Source organism: Leptodactylus fuscus, chromosome 4, assembly GCF_031893055.1.
Source record: "Leptodactylus fuscus isolate aLepFus1 chromosome 4, aLepFus1.hap2, whole genome shotgun sequence".
Lineage (NCBI taxonomy): Eukaryota > Metazoa > Chordata > Amphibia > Anura > Leptodactylidae > Leptodactylus > Leptodactylus fuscus.
In genome coordinates, this window is record NC_134268.1 from 102,866,016 (window position 1) to 102,886,535 (window position 20,520).

Genomic DNA, 20,520 nt, shown 5'->3' on the forward strand with positions numbered 1-20,520 from the left:
AAAAAAATCAGAATGGGTTAATATTTGAGAAAAACTGCATTTGGTTATATTGGGGTCAAATTTGGCTCATGAGAAATCGGTTCACCCATCTATACTTATGACCACCTTCCTGTGCTATTGGTGATTGAATGTAAGTCATAGACAGCAAGCAGATTGCCTGATTGTGCTCAGATTTCTCTTTTTCTGTGTCAGGAACATTAGTAGCATCATAATCTGTATTTGCAGTCCAGTGTCCCTGGATCTTCTGCATTGTGTTCACTTGAGCTTTTCTCAGTTGTTTGCTACTTTACAGTTATTTCTGCAGAATTACATATAAAGAATCCACTAGTAGTAATAATGGATGGATGGGGGGCAGACTGCTCTGTATTACACACATATATCCTGAGACAGAAATGCAAAATGTGAGGCAACTGTAAAGGGGCAGAAAACATAGGAGATCCAGATTGCCCATCAGATAGTTAAACTTTTGTAAACCCTTTAAAGGGAATGTTTTGCTTTTTTTTACTAATTAAATGTCTTTATAAAACTACTAACCTATATTTTCTGGGTATACTTTATTTCTATTTTTCATTTGATGTATGGGGTAGATGTTTTCTGCAGAGCTTTTGTTCCAAGCTGGGAATGGCAGCTGTGTAGGTTGCAGACAATGTGTATTCACTTCTAGAGTTCGGAGCTGACCCTATTGACTGATACAGCACAGTGAGCAAAGCACAGAGGGAGGACATGGGACACTCCCTACCCAACAACACACCTCACACTGGAATACAAAGTTCTGTGTGTTGCCAATATGAAGATGTGTATTAGATGGGGGTCTTTATGTGTGAATACACACTCTTAGCAGAGAAATATACATCTTCATATCCAGTGGTGTAACTAAAGTCTTGTGGGCCCCGATGCAATCTTTTATCCGGGGCCACCTACCTCATCCCTTCAGCAAATTCTTGATAGTGATGATTACGGGTGCTAAGGAGTTTCATTAACCTTAGTATGGTTAGGGTAATCTGTGGGTCTCCTTGGATTATGGGCCAGAAGGAAGTTGCAATCTCAATACTGATGCCAGTTCTTATGGGCCCCCTAAGGCTCCTGGGCCCCGGTGCGACTGCACCCTCTGCACTCCCTCAAGCTATTCCCCTGTTCATATCTGCATAACTGCTCATTACAGTGTGATATATAATGGAGAAGATGTTTCTGTTTGTTTTCAAGTTGTACTTTTTATTATTAGGGGTTGTGCTGGATATTATTGGAGCCTGTGTTGGCTGTGCTTGCTATTATGGTGTCTGGGTTGGATATTTTGGGGTTCTGCTGGCTGTTTTGAGGGCTGACTGAACTGGCTATTATGAGGGGGCTGTGCTGACTGTTATGGGGAGCTGCGTTGATTATAGTAATGGTTGTTATAGGGGGCTGTGCAGGCTATTTTGTTGTGTAACCATACTGGTTATTATTTGGAGGCTTTACTGGCTAATCTAGATGAGTGAGATTCTCCTTCTACACAGGAATATAGGAGACATTTACTCCATGTAGAGGAATATTTGGTTAACTTCTTTACTACCCTTGTATCATACTGAGTATTTGGATTTGGTATTATTACCAATATGTTTTAGGGGGGCTATGTTATGAGTAATGTATTAAAAGTTATTTTTTTATTGTTTATGGAGATATTTCCCTTTTTGCTGTGATACAATACAGGAAATATTTGCTTATAAAATATATTATGGCCATATGACATGCATCAAAAATATTCAAACTTTGTGATCTATGAGTAATTCCGTCTTATCTCGATGACCCCCAGTTTATCTTGACTAACAATTTACTACTGTTTTATGCTTGAGTTACAGGATCGGTAATATTGATATCAGCACTGTCACCCCTACCTCAGAAGTTAGAAATGTTGATTCCCTGCTTCTGAAACGCTGGTTCTAAATCTAGGACACAGTGTTTTCCAGATGTTGAATTTGCTAAAGTTTGCACGATCCAAAAATATGTTCTCATTGGCTGAAAATGTTTCTTTTACATCCAAAGGTTACTTTCTTTCTTTTTTCTAAGCTTTTTTAAGTTGAAATGCTTGATACAGCAGGGACTGGGTTAAAATAAAAATTGGCTGGGAAATCAAGTAGTGGCATAAAAGCTGCTTTTTAATACATCTTGTTACCAGTATAAGGAAAAACTGACATTAAGATTGGTTTGCCAGAGTGGCTACGAGGGTGTGAGTAAGTATGAGAAGCTGGGAATAGTCCTTTTTGTAGGATAGAAGCCAGCAATTGCTTTCTGAGGAACAAAACCGACAACTGACAGTAAAATTGTTCTGTTGTTTTCGGAAAAAGAAAAAACTTACCTTGATAGGCAAAGCCAAAGTAATGTATGAGTAACAGGACAGACTCGGCTCTGCCTCGCCCACACATTACTTGGTTGAGTTTAGTTTGGCTTCTAAATGTCACAGTAACTGAAGCCAGTGCATATTTTCAAAGAGTTCCCTTCCTTCAGTCTTCTAAAATACATTCCTCAGGCTTGGATTTTAAGGTTTCGGGAATTTAACGTCTTTCCAGCCACTGCCGGACTATGGTTTCCAGCATGTCCTTTCTGAGAACGTTGCTTCTTCTATTCTTTTTATGAAATAAACCAAATACTTTTTTATTTTACCCATTTTTTTCAATAATCGACACATTTGTTATATTTTATTCCTATTTATTTGCAAAATGGTCTGTGCTAGAAAAACATTGGACTGTGAAGGATTGGATAGAAGGACACAACATGGAACATTGTATTTTATTTATTTGAAATTTGATATTTCGTTTGCAATATTCTTTTATAAAGATTTAAAGGGAATGTGTCAGCAAGTAAATTAAGTATTTTTTTAAGCCAAGTTTTTATGTTAAACATATTTTTTTTAAGAATTTCTTAGAAAAAAAAAGATTTATTCCTTTTTCTTTATTTTAATTACTATATCCTGAAAATTCCTGCTTTATCCTTTTTGGTCACCAAGTCTAATAATAGACTGACCCTTGCCAATTCTGTAGGAGATTTTATGCAGAAAGGATTAAAATAGAGAATAAACCCTCTATAGATAACACCACATAACATCCATCATTGCACCTAATACTCTACTCCTCCCTGCAAAGAGCATGCCTATAAAACTCTCCCACAGAACGTAGGCCCGATTCACATCTGTGTTCGGTATTCCATTCGGAGAGTCCACTTGAGGACCCCACCAAACGTAATACCGAATGCATTAAAAAGCGGTTTGCAATGAAAGCACACGGACACCATAGAATACAATGGGGTCGGTGTGTTTTTCGCACGGTGTCTGCAAGAATTATTCGGAGAGGAAAGTAGTTCTTGAAGCCACACCGTCGTAGCCACTCTAGCAAAGCCATTTTAGTGCCATGCCTCAGTTGAGTTGGCTTCAACCTATTACTGCCTATAGCCTTGACTATGCTGTAAAGCAGATCACTAAATACTGTTAACACAGCTCAGGCAAGATGGCAGTCTCCATAATCATATGAAGAAAATAGAACAAATATCCTACAGTCAGAAACTAAAACCAGATTAGAAAAATTAGAGGTATTTTACAATCTGGTTTTAATACATAAATAAATAAATAAATATAAAAAACAGCAATATATTCCTTTTACATATAGGGGGAAATAAAATGTGCCAGAAGTTTGGTGTGAAATGTGGCACATTGTTATTATGCAAATTATGATAACTAAAAGAAAGTGTAACGTTAGACTACAACAGGCTAATAATATGACAGTTTTATTAAAGGGGTTGTCCAGAATAAACAAAGAATTAACCCCTAAATTAAACCCCTCCCCCCACCTAACTTCTAATTTACTTCAATTAAGAAAAATCTGTAATTACCCATATCCCTGGAGCAGTCAGGGAAACTTTTTGATAATCCGGTTACATTCCATTTCACCGCTTCTAAAATGGAACGTGACCATTACTGCCCCCCAATCCCATCAATACTTACCAGCCTTACCCTCTTCCTCTTTGCTAGTAGTCAGTGGAATCGCTAAGGTAGGGAAACTGGGGGAGGGTGGGAGGGTCTAATAGTAGGTGGGATAGCTTAGCTAGGGAGACAGGGAGGTGTGGATGTAACAGAGTCAGAGAGGAGGGTGGACTGAGTGAGAGGGAACTAGCGTGGAAGCCACACAGGAAGCTACACAGCAGGAAGCTAACACCTAATAAACAAATGCAAATTATGCCAGCAGCAACCCGAGACACCCAGAAATCACTCAAAAGGCTGCTAAAGGTATATGGGTGTACTTATTAACCCATTGCTAGCACTAACAGACCTTTATATATAAAAAAAAAGACTTTCTGCGCGGAAAACAGCATGAGTTTAGCAAAGTTTAGGTTTTAAGGACTTCTCATGAAACATATGCAATACAATATTGTCATATGATAATATAATTCCTGAAAAACTGCAATTAAAACTGGAGAGCACATATATAAACATATAGCATATCACTTTGAGACATAATATCACAAAATTATATTGTCTTAATAGACTACTCATCTCATAACACACATATCTGGACATGTCCATAAGGAGGGTAAGGGAAGACAAATGTAGAAGTGTCACAAAATAATTTGGTGGTCTAATAACTAAACAAGATATGGTGATTAAATACCAAATGTACTTCAAAATGCCTGGTCATTAAGGCCTGCTCAGGTCTGGTTTGTAAGGGGTTAAACTACTAGTACCTAATTACTATTGAAAAGTAAATCTTTAGGTCTGGTCATGTAATGTTGCCTATACAGTATTACCTTATATCTTTTTCTTGAAGCTGCTCTTATGTTGTCAGCACCAGAACATTTGGACCACAGCCTTCCTGACCTCATCGGTGAAGATATATTTGTTAAACTATAACATTTGTCAAAAAGTTATATTTTAGCTATAGAAATGTCCTTGAGTTCATAGCTGTGATGTTTAATAGCGAGATTATTATAATGTATGGAAATATAAGGGAAAGTATGGCAAAGGTAAGGAGGAAGACTAGTTAAATATCATTGTGTTAACATAAAAACGTATCATATGTTCTTTAGCTCACTCATATACATTGATTAGAAAATATTATCCTGCTGGCTTTCACACAGCAGGCACATCTGGGCTTGCCATTACGTCTATTCTATTATGATCTGTCTGCGTTTTCAACTTCACTATTTAAGCTTGAAGTAAGATGATATAGTGTTATATGTAACTGCAGTCAGTAGTTAGATCAAGGAAAGACAGTATTGTCTTATGGTTTATAGCTTCAGTTGAGTTATATAGAAAATGAACATACAGAAATAGATGGACCTTTTATGCTATGGGCTCTTTGCTGTTTTAAAGTAAAACGCTACTGAAAATGACACCATAAGCCTAAAGCACTGTGTAGCGAAACTCAGCAAAAACGCTGTGAAATAAAGTAATCGGTAGTACACTGAGTTTTTCTCTACGGACTTTCTGCCCCTATTATACCTATATGGATAACACCAGCATTAAAAAATACATGTGCTGCGATTTTCAAAAACGTGGACATTTTTGAACAGACAGCTTTTCTGCTGCAGATTTTTTTCTTCAATGTGTGGATAGGATTAGCCAAAATCCCATCCAATTTGCAGGTACTATATAATACACAGTGTTTTTTGCCGCTTTGCTTTCACAACGGGTTGATCTAGCCTAAGGGAGTCCACTTATTCAAGGTTCAATTAAATGTTTTATCTCCTGGGATAACGTTATGACCGAAAAATACACATTTAGTCATCATCTTCTAAAAAGGTGAACTAATCAGCTTTATTTTATCATATTTATGAACATCCTTAGACATGTCAAAGATGGAGGCAGTCACTGCCCTCAGCTGTTCAAGACAGACTGAAAATGTACAATGTACAAAAAATCTGAAACTGTGCTGTACCCTGAAGGAAACCTGCCACATTCTGAACAGATTGATATATATATATAGTTTTGTGAGAAAATATTCAGTATAACCTTATTCATGCAATTCCGTGCATATTATGGGTTTAGGAGTCCAGTAGGTGGTTTTATTCAGTAGGACCACCCACTGGACTCCTAAGCCCAGAAAGAGCAAAGATAAAATGGCAACATAGTAAGTTATTCTGAATATTATCAATTTCAGTCTCCTCCTGTTCTATATGTTACTGCAGGCAGATTGCACCGCATTGTAAACACTAGTTCCCTTTAAACATGAGGTTCTTTGTGTACAGTCTCATCACATTCTGTGAGACCATCTGTTACAATAAGGTGACCTCATGCAGTTATGGATACATTCATCCTCCATCATGCTTAGCTGACAACTGTAGACACGATTCAAAGAATCTTTCATTGCTCTATATCTAGAGAAAGAGCTTGAGAAAATTTCTTTTTGCCGACTACTATAGAACACATTTCTCTTATGACTTTGATTTTAATCTTGATGCTTCGCTAGCCTCAGGACTTTAAGGGGGCTGTTCAGTGCCAAAAAAAATATTGGCAAACAGTTTAGCAGGTTCTAAAACAGCAAAAGGAGACACCATACTGGTCCCTGGCAAGCATGGATTGGCTGTAGGTGTTCCATGACTATGTACAGAGATGAGCAGGGGATACCATATCATTATAGGCCAAGTAGCTTGCCAATACATTTTAATATCAAATGCTTCTCAAGGGGTTAAGTTCTTTCATAAATTTGGTAGGAACCAAAGTACAGAAACACTTATCAGAGCTGGTTACTGTTGGCAATGGGACAAAGCCATAGTCATTTGGCCTGGTCAGATGAGGCCAAGAGCAAGTATAAAATACATTCCAAAAAAATGAAAATGCTGGACATGGGGATTATCTGTGATATCTGATCCTGAAACATACCATATACATATAAACAAAGTTCAATGAGACTTCCAGTGGGGATGTGTGATGGTCTGAAGCTTTCAGGCAAGTAGGACGGCATAGGAAAGGTCACATGTATGTTCCATAGCCCAACGACACTATAAGGCAGATTTATGAAAAATGTCTTAAAGAAAAACTGTTTTAGTTACACAAGGGAATCAATCACTACAATTTTTGAGCCAAAACCTGGAGTAATTTTAAAAAGAATGGTCTTGGCTCAAAAAAACACAGCAAAATCTGCACCAAACAAAACTACGAAAACTAAATGAAAATAATTTACTATATCATCTACATCAGAGAATTGGCATAGATGTAGAACACAGCTCATGTTTCTCCTAAGATGGACCATTTTGTTTTGTCTGCACCCTGCTCATCATGGACAGTGTGGTGGGGAACAAGGCAGGCTGGGGCAGGTACGCTTTAACCTGTCAGGTTTAATCTAATTTACACCAGAATATTGGTAAATTGTACCTATGATCAACCCCAGTACCTGACTGATTTCAATTCTGGTGTATAAGACCTCCCATGGAATGCCAGAATTATTAAAATAATTAAAATTCTTAAAATAATTCTGGTTCATCTTGCACTAGCAGGAAAGTGGATTAACACTGGAGTAAAAGACACCAGTCCTGGTAAATTTGTGTCCTCATGACCGATAGTGAAAATGGCCTTGAAAAGTGGCCATTTTGCACCTGGTGACCATCTTTTTTAATGGATCAGTCATATATTCCAGTGAAAACGGACAAAAATAGGACCTGTTCCCTTTTATGACAGTGCCAATTTTCATACTCTGTTGTCTTTATTCTTATTCCATGGATCAGCGTGCGTACAGTGGTACCAAACTTACTCAGTTTTTTTTGTGCTTTACTCATTTTAAAAAGTATAAACCCCTTATTGTTTTGCATAACCATGTTTCAAGAACCATAGCTTTTTTTATTTTTCCATCAATGGAGCTTATTGGGGACTTGTTTTTTGTGAGACTAACTGTACTTTTTATTGATACCACTCTGCTATACATATGACTTTTGATCACTTTTTTTCCATTTTATGTGCAGCACTATCACCATAAAGAAAAATAAACTTCTGGTGTGGTTTTTAAGCTTTTTTTATGCAAGTAAATTATGAGGGCTCCTATTAAATAACAGCACACAGAAATGTTGAAATCTGCACAACTTCTTATAATAGAAATAATGAACTGAACATATAGTATATATATGAATATAAATATATCCTATAAGAGGCAGATGTTAAGCAGAAGCTGGGCAGAGCCAGTGTTACAAATACATTGGCCGAGCCATTATAATTTAGAAAACTTGATGTATCTCAGGTTATGTATTTGTTTTGCTGACGCCATGCAATTCTAAACCTTCCTCCTAGAATCCAAATAAATTCATTTACCATACTATGCAGTCTCAGTCATCACAATTTGTTTTTCCTATGAGATAATCCTAATTACTATGCAAATTAAGAGAGTGTATGTGTATAGCCTATACGTGGCCCATCGGCTCAGCTTTCCACCCCTTGCTTATTCCATATGCTGAAGTGATTTTGTGGAGTGCCCTGTGAACAGCTGTGACTGATTTAGAGGAGATCAACTCAGTATCAGGATATCTTGAATATTCATTATGAATATATCACCATTCTTTGCTTTGTTGAGGTCTCGATAAATAAATTATACTACATATTCTTAGTTATTGAGAATAAGGAAGTCTACTGCTTAGGGTGGGTTCACATCTGCGCCCGATCTCCGCTTTGCAGGTTTCCATCTTCTGCCCGAGAAACTGGACAGGAGATGGAAACCGGCAGTCAGTTTTTAAACCCATTAATTTGAATGGGTTTGCAAAGTGACCGCCCCTGAGCGTCTTCTACCGCTCCATGCCAAAACCGTTTTTTTTAACTGGACACAAAGTCGGAGATGCGGGACTTTGTGTGCATTTAAAAAAAAAAAAAAAAAAAGTTTTGCCACGGAGACCAGAAGACATTCACGGGTGCTCATGGGCGGACACTGACTGCCGGGTTTCCGTCTGCTGTCCAGTCTATCGGGCAGAAGACAGAAACCCACAAACTGGAGACTGGGCGCAGATGTGAACCCGCCCTTATCAAGATAGTAATGTGCTATAGGGGAGATTTATTCACCTCCACACCAGAAAAGTGAAAAAAAATCGGCAGGGGCCGGGATCGGTAAGTGACGACGTGGACCCCACAAATACTTTTATTATACTTTGTTGGTCTTTTCAAACCCGAGTATAATGATCGGAGGCCTGGGAGAGGTAAGGGAACATAAAATACTGTGTTACTTACCTCTCCGGGCAGGCTTTGGGCCTTGTTGTGTGATGTCCATGACGACATATAACCGAGACCTGCGTGCCAGGTTATGTGACGTCCCGGACGTCATTGAAGATGGCCGACACCGTCGAGGATTGCAGCGGAGACGGGGATAGGTAAGTGACAGTGTTTTTTTTTATATGTTGGTTCTTCCCACCGGTCTTTGATTATACTCTAGGGTCTGAAAAGACCCCAGAGTATAATAATTGTTCATGGCTGTTCACAATGGGGCAAAATACTTTGTATGCAGGGGCCACTATGGGGTGTAATATTAAGTGAGGGCCACTATGGGGCATAATACTGTGTGCAGGGGCCACTATGGGGTGTAATAGTGTGTGCAGGGGCCGCTATGGGGCGTAATAGCGTGTGCAGGGGCCACTATGGGGCATAATAGTGTGTGCAGAGGCTACTATGGGGCATAATAGTGTGTGCAGGGGCCACTATGGGGCATAATAGAACGCACAGTAATGGGGGGTTGATCAGGGTCTTCGGCATCGGTCAAGGGGCATGTCAAAAGTTTGCCACGGGGCCCCACCATTCCTAGTTACACCACTGCCTAGATGCACCTTCTCCATTTAGATGTAGCCCATCCCTACCATAAAACTCGTGGCCCACAAAAGAGTCATCCCAATTCTCTGAAAACCTGAACCCATTTTTCCAAAACCAATTCCAGAGCCACTTGTTTATCTAGTGCTGCCTCTCCTGTGTGGCCCGTGATATATTATAGCATTTCAGAAACCACCACCTTTTAGGACCTTGCCTTCAGTTTGCACCCTAGGACCCTGAAATCATTTTTAAGGGGCTTCCACCTAACCCTAGCTTTGTCATGTGTGCCAATGTGTGCCATGACTGCTGTACGCTGACTAGCCTCAGTAATACATCAAACCGATCCAGGATGTCCATACACATCAGGAAGGAAACACACCTTCAGCATTCTCAGTATTTGTGACAGATTGCCCTGTCTGTTCTGCTAAATCCCCCACTACCAGTACCTGTCTGCCAAGCCTTACACACCTATTCCCCTTCTTACTGGAGTGGAGAATAGTCACTTACTGGCTGCAGTAATATTACCCATGTACTAACATTCCCCTCATCTGCCAACTTAGCAAACTTGTTTGACAGTTCAGAACTCAGACCTCGCTGACACTCTCCCCTCTAACCTGCTCCTTTCTGTTACCCAGTTAGCAGCCTCCTGTTCCTGCACCTCCATGCTACTATCCCTCTCTGCGCTTACCCTTGTGAGTTCCTGCTCTGTCAAAAATAAACTTCTTTTCAAGTTATCAATGGCTCTCAATCTTACAATTTGCTCATTTAGATCCATGATCTGGTTTTCCAATGCATAATGTGCTTTCATCTTGTACACCAAGTATGCCCCCACAAATGGCTGCTCAGAACAGAACATACATGGCATAAGATGTACGCTAAACCACGTTGTTAATCATGGAACACATTTTACCTAATGGATCTATTATACAAAAAGATCTAAAATTACAAATAAATAATTTTGTGGTTAAAGATTCCAGGTAACCTGTCATTTATTCATTTATTTCTCTGTTACTATAAGTAGAAGAAGTAATTGAGTCCAGGGGGCGGTGCTAACAGTGACAGTACATACAGAGATAGCTGTCAATCACTGTTAGGACCGCCCACTGGACTCAATTACTCTTTCTAAACATAGAAACAACAGAGAAATAAATGGATAAATGACAATTTCTACTGAATCTTTTCCCATACAACTATACAAACAGCTCCTATTCTAAGACATGCTGCTTTAGAATACAAAGAATTTTCATGGCGACAGGTTTCCTTTAACATAGAACACGCTTGGGATCCAAACACACTCACTTGCTCTCACTCTCTTTTTCAGTAAGTTTTTAAAGCTGATCAGATGCAGTGAATGCTGTAAATGTAGTCTGTTTGCACTAATAGAGAGGATCATTGGATCTGCCAACAATCATGACCGGCTCCCATACTTTCCGTATCCACCATACAGACACAGGTGGCTCCTTCATTACATACCATATCCCTGTCTCTGCCTAGACCATTTCCAAGTGCTCAGCAGAAGGACATTTGATGTCAGAGCCAGCTGCCATCGTTTTCGTTTGCAGTGATGTGAATGAGAAACTTGGACTGCTATGGACTGGAACAATATCCTCTTTGATGAGAATCATGTTCAAGTATGGAGGTCGCATTTTCCCAACCCCCGGGGTGATGATCTGAAGAACCACCACATATGACAGTCACCCACCCATAGTAGTCACATAAGAGACACTAACAGTTCATTGATAAGTGTAAGACATCCTGTGGCACATGTGTTGCCTCTCATGGCAGGGTTCCAACTGATATGTTTCTGCAGGTTAATGCTTGCCCACACATAGCAGGGCTTTCCTAGGAATGTTTCTGCCAGATTGCAACACTTCCTTGGCTGCCTGCTTGCCAGATTTATCACTCATTGAGTATTTATGGGATCAGATGGGATGCTAGTCTCTGCATCCTTCAAAAGTACAGGACCTGGAGGTCCAACTGCATTATTGGTGGAGAAATGTGCCGAAGGATACCACATGGAACCTGCATGCCTTTATGCTTTTAACTGTACAGTTTTGACAATGTTATTCTCTTATCATCTTGTATTATGTTAGTAATTATTGTAATCACTTACATATTGGTGTGTGATTTTTTTTTTTCAGTGGGAGTGTATATATATATATATATATATATATATATATATATATATATATATATATATATATATATGGGGAACATCTGTCTTGAGGCCTGTCTAACGTAAAGGGGTTATCCAGGAAAACCTTTTTTTGCAAGGGGCCAGGGAAGGTGAAAAAGAAAAAAAAAACATACTCACCTGTCCTCGTACGCCAATGCCTCCCACTACAGTCCACTCACTCCAGGGTCTTGTTTCGGTATCACCTGTGGCATCCTGTGCCCTTTCCTTAGGCAGCTGAGGCCACTGATTGGCCTCAGCATTTATGTGTAGCAGGGACTTCCTCCAAAATAAGACGCAGAGAAGCAAGAACTGATCACTGTGCCAGGCACCAGGAACAAGTGACTAACGGTTATTTTGTATTTTAATCTTCCCCAGCCTCCTTAAAAAAATTATATACTGGACAACCTCTTGAAGCTAGTTGTTGTTATTTTACAATAGAATACCAGAAAGAGGATAGACAGCTTAGCAGACTGTAAGCCACCTGTGATGTCACAGCTTCATTTACAGAAATAAAGTTGCAATGTCACTACTGTTTTGTGACTGGAACACTCATATGACATCACAATAGCTTAAAAGGGTTTTCCCATCTCCATCTCTCACCAGTTTGCCTTCTGTCTCTTCTTCTCAGTTCCTGTATTCTTTAACAAGCTAGTGGGCGGGCTTTTACCATTTGATGGACAATGCAATAAGTTGACCTGATAAGAGCAGAAGATAACAGCTCTGAGTGCAAGTGTGATTGAAGAAGCTGTTTCCTGAGATGTTTCCTGATTGTAACACAGTTGTGATGTCAAAACAACGGAAATCTGTTGGAAAAACAAACCACCTTTCACTTCTAAAAAAATTAGCTGAACAAGCTATAACTGTGGGTAACTCGACTGTTTTTAAGAGGGCTTTTATCCGTCAGACTTGGTTTGGACCACTCTGATTTGCAGAGTCTAAGGAATCACAGGTTTTTTACACATTAACCCCTATAAAGGGATTTTGATTTTGCCAATACAGATCTCCAGGTTGCGCCCGCAGAGTAGTCACTGACTGTTGGAGCAAACAGGAGGGAACATGACTGTATGTTGTAACGGCCAGTACAGGGAATTCAATAGATTCATCATGCTCAAATGGAAATCCACTTTCAGGGTCCAGGGCAAGCAGAGAGCAAGTTATAGAACAAAAGGTCCTAAAATGGGTTATGTACATTCTGAGTGCAAAGCAATCTATAAATAGCAGAGGTTAAATTCAGATGGGTAGTCACAGTCAATCCAAGGGTCAGATATCGATAACAATAGCTATCACAAGATGACACAATACATATAGGTTATAACAAGCACAGAGCACATGGATAAGAAAACTTGAATTGGATACACAACATTCTGATTGAATTGTTTGGTTGATCAGTTAGACTGGATGACTTTTGAGATGTCATGCCCTTGGCCTAGATGGATACTCAGGCTACCTCAGGAGGCAACCAGGGTGGCAACAGGAAACAGCATAGCAAGAACAGGCTTTTCTAAGTGAATTCATTATTGGATTATAATATGGCCCATGCCTGCCTATATCTCTTACTAGCTTAAAGGGGCTCTATCAGCAAAATTATGCTACTAGAGCCCCACATATGCGTGAATAGTCTTTAAAAAGGCTATTCAGGCACCGTAAATGTTATATTAAACCCCCGTCCCGTTTTTAAATAAAAGCATTAAAACATATATATTAAAAAAAATATATATAATGCAAATCTTACCGAACGTGCACCATGGGCGGGGATGCACAATGTGACGTCAGCTTCGGACACGTCTGCCTCTTCTGTCTTCTTGTAGTAACGCCCTCTGGTTCCGTGTCTTCTTCCGGCTTCTCCTCTTCAAATCCCGTACCTGCGTAGTAGCGCTTCCCTCCGGAGCACTACTGCGCAGGCTCACTCGCGAACTGCCATTAAGTAAAATGACGAGCATAATGTATACAAATTCCAGGCATAGTGAGGAAACCATTTGACCTTTCACAGTGAAGGCCCTCCTTCTCTACCTTGAATTAAAGCAGCTGTAGAACTCTGGAAGCTGCACTGTGGCAGCATTTTGAGGTACAATGGAGACATCATTCAGGCTTGGAGAATCTGCAACAATTTTTACGCCTGCGCTTCCCAGTCTTTCCTATCTACACATTATATATTTAATAGGCACAGACTGTCAAGTGGAGAAGAAGGAGGAGGCTTCAAAGTCGGAGCAGGCAGCTTAATCCTGCTGCAGCATCCCAATGGACACTGCTATAGTTTAGTTTATTTTACTGTATATATTTTACAAATTCTTTAGCTTCACCATATGTTTGACCCCTTTCTCAGGGATATTCCACCACAGATGGTACACCACTGTAATGGGAAGTTTGGACTAGTCCAACTAATCGTTGGCTGGGGCAGGCGCAGGAGATTGTGATTCTTAACAGAGTAGTCTAGCTAAATCTTCTGAGCAGAACAAAGCAGAACACACCACCATTACTGAGAGTGTGACCAGTGCAGTCCCAGAGGGAAGCAGCATGCTGGGTTATTATTAGAGTCATTGCCCAGCATCATTACTGCTGCAGCCCTGAAACAGGGAAGCATAGCTGTCAGCTCCATGGAGGGTGTCATCTCTCATATAACACCAAGATTGTAGTTCTACCTGTACGATATGACTGGGTAGAAACATTTGGGATTGGGATATTTAAATGCAGCTGTATATGCAGTTTTATAATGCTGGAGATATAACATTTTCAGGTGACCATCTCCTACCCTCATTTTCTGTTCATTTCACATAACTGGGATATACATAATGAGAAGAAGGATACAGCTCTACATACAGAAGCAAGGAAAAGAATAAAGAAATACTGCAGCTCAAATAAAGAAGCCAAAATTTGTTAATAAAGTATATTCATAAATTATTTATTCTTAAATGATATTGTTTATTCTGGCATGTTCTCTTGGCACGTGATAAGCTGAGACTTGCTTCACGTTTCTACTGCTCCAGAGTCCAGTGGTGACGTGCTTTACACCACTCCATCCAAAGCTTGTCATTGTACTTGGTGATGTAAGACTTACATTCAGCTGCTGGCCATGGAAAGCCATGCCATGAGTCTCCCAGCACACAGATGCTGAACGTAATGTGAGCTTTGGAGCTCTGCTGTTATTGAATAGCAGGGTGTTGGTGACTTTTATGTACTATGTGTTTCAGCACTTGCAACCCTGTTCTGTAATTTTGCACATATCTTCCATTTCATATTCAGTGGGTTAGTCCCAGATTTTTGTGCTATCCTGGTATTCTGGGTTATGAGTGATACACCCTGGCTTAAATTCTGTGTCCGTAAAGCATACATAGAGTTGATCACAATTGAGAGACAGGATACTCTAACTCATTGCTTCTCCATTCATCCTATGCCATTGCTGTAAGCAACCTGGAGCGCAAGGTGGGGCGACATAATTACATTGCTCCAGTAGTCCCAAGCTATTGATAGCAGAAAGTAGAGATGATCTACTCTAGGGTAATGGGTTACAGAGAACATTATACTGTGTGGAGGCAAATAAGGTGGCATTATACTATGTATGGGCACTAAAGGGACATTATGCTGTGAACGAACACTAAATGTGGGGGAAACTAAGAAGGTTTCATTACTGTACTGTATGTTATTTAGAGAAGGGCGTTATTATTATATGGGGGCATATAGGAACTGGTATTGGCTGTGTTAGAAGTGTATACCTACATATGTACATTAGTTGGGGATGTGTGCAGCAATATTTGTTCCTCTTTTTGGCCTATTAAAGTTGGATGGTATACTTTATGTGTCCTGCCACCATATTTTTTTAAGAAAAGGTCTGTTAGAGCTATTATTACCTTAGCAGTGTTTTCAGGCTCGGACTGGCCCACCGGTGTACCGGGGAATCCCCCGGTGGGCCCCCGAGCCCTGACTTAAAGTTTTGATTTTTACCAATGCAGATGCATTGGTCGGGGCCTGATCGGGATGGCCAGGGGCCCCAACCGGGCACCTGGCCAATGCATCTGCCTCCACACACAGGGGCCCCCATTAGCTGATGCTGAAGAAGTACACATCGAAGGACGTGTCTTTCTTCAGCATCAGCTAACGGTCGCTCCCTTCACTTACCTGCAGCTGCTATGCTGCTCTCCTGTGAGGTTTCCTCTGCTGCCCGCACGCACTTCCTCCCCCTCCCCCCACCTCCTCACACGGAGTCCTCTTACATCGCAGCGTGTGGGGAAGACAGGAGCCGACTGCTGAGTTCACTACTGCTGGAATAGGTGAGTAAACTCTTTTTGTAAAATCTGTATGTTTAATATGTATATACAGTCCTATGAAAAAGTTTGGGCACCCCTATTAATCTTAATCATTTTTAGTTCTAAATATTTTGGTATTTGCAACAGCCATTTCAGTTTGATATATCTAATAACTGATGGACACAGTAATATTTCAGGATTGAAATGAGGTTTATTGTACTAACAGAAAATGTGCAATATGCATTAAACCAAAATTTGACCGGTGCAAAAGTATGGGCACCTCAACAGAAAAGTGACATTAATATTTAGTAGATCCTCCTTTTGCAAAGATAACAGCCTCTAGTCGCTTCCTGTAGCTTTTAATCAGTTCCTGGATCCTGGATAAAGGTATTTTGGACAAACAATTCAAGTTCAGTTAAGTTTGATGGTCGCCGAGCATGGACAGCCCGCTTCAAATCATCCCACAGATGTTCAATGATATTCAGGTCTGGGGACTGGGATGGCCATTCCAGAACATTGTAATTGTTCCTCTGCATGAATGCCTGAGTTGATTTGGAGCAGTGTTTTGGATCATTGTCTTGCTGAAATATCCATCCCCGGCGTAACTTCAACTTCGTCACTGATTCTTGAACATTATTCTCAAGAATCTGCTGATACTGAGTGGAATCCATGCGACCCTCAACTTTAACAAGATTCCCGGTGCCGGCATTGGCCACACAGCCCCAAAGCATGATGGAACCTCCACCAAATTTTACAGTGGGTAGCAAGTGTTTTTCTTGGAATGCTGTTTCTTTTTGGACGCCATGCATAACGCCTTTTTTTATAACCAAACAACTCAATCTTTGTTTCCAAAATGAAGTTGGCTTCTCCAAATGTGCTTTTGCATACCTCAGGCAACTCTATTTGTGGCGTATGTGCAGAAACAGCTTCTTTCTCATCACTCTCCCATACAGCTTCTCCTTGTGCAAAGTGCGCTGTATTGCTGACTGATGCACAGTGACACCATCTGCAGCAAGATGATGCTGCAGCTCTTTGGAGGTGGTCTGTGGATTGTCCTTGACTGTTCTCACCATTCTTCTTCTCTGCCTTTCTGATATTTTTCTTGGCCTGCCACTTCTGGGCTTAACAAGAACTGTCCCTGTGGTCTTCCATTTCCTTACTATGTTCCTCACAGTGGAAACTGACAGGTTAAATCTCTGAGACAACTTTTTGTATCCTTCCCCTGAACAACTATGTTGAACAATCTTTGTTTTCAGATCATTTGAGAGCGGGCTGTCCATGTTCGGCGACCATCTAACTTAACTGAACTTGAATTGTTTTGTAGAAAGAAATGGTCCAAAATACCTTCATCCAGGATCCAGAAACTGATTAAAAGCTACAGGAAGCGACTAGAGGCTGTTATCTTTGCAAAAGGAGGATGTACTAAATATTAATGTCACTTTTCTGTTGAGGTGCCCATATTTTTGCACCGGTCAAATTTTGGTTTAATGCATATTGCGCATTTTCTGTTAGTGCAATAAACCTCATTTCAATCCTGAAATATTACTGTGTCCATCAGTTATTAGATATATCAAACTGAAATGGCTGTTGCAAACACCAAAATATTTAGAACTAAAAATGATTAAGATTAATAGGGGTGCCCAAACTTTTTCATAGGACTGTATGTACATTTGTGTAAAGTATGTGACTTGTATACTGTGTGAGTACTGTATGTTTGTATACAGGTATGTGTGAGTATATACTGTATGCTATAATAATGTGCATGTATATATGTGTGTGTGTGTGTGTATATATATAGTATTCATACAAGTATATACAGTATATGACTTATATGGTATATGAATGTATATAAATGTATATGTGCTATAGTATTGTATGTGTATATTGTATATTGTATTGTATATGTGTGAGTATATATGGTATATGTATAAGGCCTGGTTCACATCTGCGTTCGGTGATCTGTTTGGGGAGTCTGCATGGGAACCCCCTCCCCCTTCCCCCCGAACAGATTACCAAACGCATTAGCAAGCGGTGTGCAGTGAAAGTACGCGGACCCCATAGACTATAATGGGGTCCGTGTTCTTTCCACGCGGTGTCCGCATGAGTCATGTGGACAGGAAAGTAGATTGTAAAGTACTTTTCTTTCCGCATGTTCTGCACGGAAAGCACATGGACCCCATTATAGTCTATGTGTGCTTTCACTGCACACCGTCTGCTAATGCGTTCGGTAGTCTGTTTGAGAGGGTCCCCATGCAGACTCCCCGAATGCATTACTGAACGCAGTGAGTGCAATCCCATCCACACATTGCAGAAAAACACACACGGCGGACACACTGCAATTTCCAAAACTGTTGCGGTTTTGGAAATTGCAGCATGTCACTTATATCTACAGAAACACCTGCAGTTTCCCTATAGGTATAAGGCTAAGTTCACAGTCGGGTAGCCGCAACTGAATGCCGGTGCACTGCATCGGCCTCCAGTCACGCACTCTGATCCAGATTAGGCCCAATAAATGGGCCTAGATGGGAGGAGGGAGTGTCTTCAGGCTGAATCGCGAGGCGAAACGACCTGAAGAATGAGCACCACGCTTCTTTTTCTGGGAGCTGGAACAAACCGGCTCCCGGAAAAAAAAGAACTGACCGGCTCCCATTGATTTCAATGGGAGCCGTCTTTTTGGTCAGGATTTTGAGGCAGATACGGCCTCAAAATCCTGATCAAAAATCCCCGCGTGAACTTACCCTAAAGGAAACAAAGTCCTCAGAGGAAACCTCTGCGGAGTTTCTGCAATAAGCACTGCAGGAAAAACTGATGTGTCGCCGCCGGGGTTTTTCCCGCAGCGCTTTTTGCTTTGTCTTGCTACATGGGGCTTTAGGCTGACGCTAGATTCACACTAGCGTTCGGCAGTCCGTTCTCAGCTTTCCGTCTTCTGCATGTAGAAGACGGAAAGCTGTCAGACCGGGTGCGGCGGTGAGTGTTTTATGCTCTCCGCCACAAAACCGTTTTTTTTTTAAATCGGACACAGAGTACTGCATGTTCAACTCTGTGTCTGATTTTAAAAAATCGGTTTAATGGCAGAAAGCATAAAACGCTCACCGCCGCTCACAGCCAGACATCTTTCTCACCCATTCAAATGAAAGAGTCCTGCAGGTTTCCGTCTCCTGCCTCTGTTTTGTGCAGGAAATGGAAACCTGCAGAACGGAGACCGGGCGCAGATGTGAACGAGGCTGAGTTCACACGAGGCTGAGTTCACACGGAGTTGTTTGGTCAGGAATCCACCTCAAAATCATCCTCCAAAAAAGCCTCCCAATAGAACTCTAACCCAATAGAACCAAATTCCTGACCAGAAAACTCTGTGTGAATTCAGCCTTGTAGTATAATGCTCAGTCTATTGAGATAATAAGGATAAGGCCCAACAGTGAGACGCAGCTAAAAAAATAGCTGTGGAAAAAAATAGCGGCGAATCTGAATGTATTTTTTCCACAGTGTTTTTTTCCCCGCACTTTCTCCCAATTGCGCAGCTGAAAGTAACCGGCCATGTTTTTAGAAGCGCTCACATTTTAGAGTTTGTGGCTGTTTCACATCTTTTTTCCTGCAGTGTGCGGATGAGGTAAATGTGATTATATTTCATTCACTTTGCTGGTTTTTTCTGTAGTAACCAAAGACGTTGTGTTTCTGCAATGTGGGGTTTGAGGTATTTATGGCTTATCCAGAGTATAGGCCATAAAAAAGTTTAACCCTGGAAACCCCTTTAATATGCCCCACACATTTTAACATCCCCCTTCCGCACAATATGTTACCCCATCACTGCTCCCACACGATATAATGGCCCCATCACTGTATCCCATACATTATGGGGGACCAGTCAAGTGGCCATAAAATATTTAGCCCAGACAACCCCTTAAAACAGGTTGTCTATAAACTGGAGTGATCACTGTGGTGGCCGCCAGGGAGGTGTAAAAATATATATATATTTTTTTTTAAAAGAGCCTACTCACCTGTCCCCTGCACCCTGTTGTCCCCCCTGTGTCTGTTTGGTCTCATGGCCTCATTTCTGGCGTTCCTGTACCTAATTGGTCTCAGCGATCACATGAGGTGCAGGACTCCCAGAAAGTAGTGCCAGTACGAGACCGAATAGACACTACCGGCGGACAACGGAGTGCCAAGGACAGATGCGTATTCTTTTTTTATTTATTTGTTTTTTTATTTTACACCTCCCGCCCACCACATGAGTTGCTCCAATTCCTGGACAACCACTTTAAAGGATTTATCCATCTTTCTAATATTGATGGTCTGTCCTTAGGATAGGCCATCAATATTACATCTGCGATGATACAACAGCCAGGACCTCTGCAGATCAGCTTTTCCAG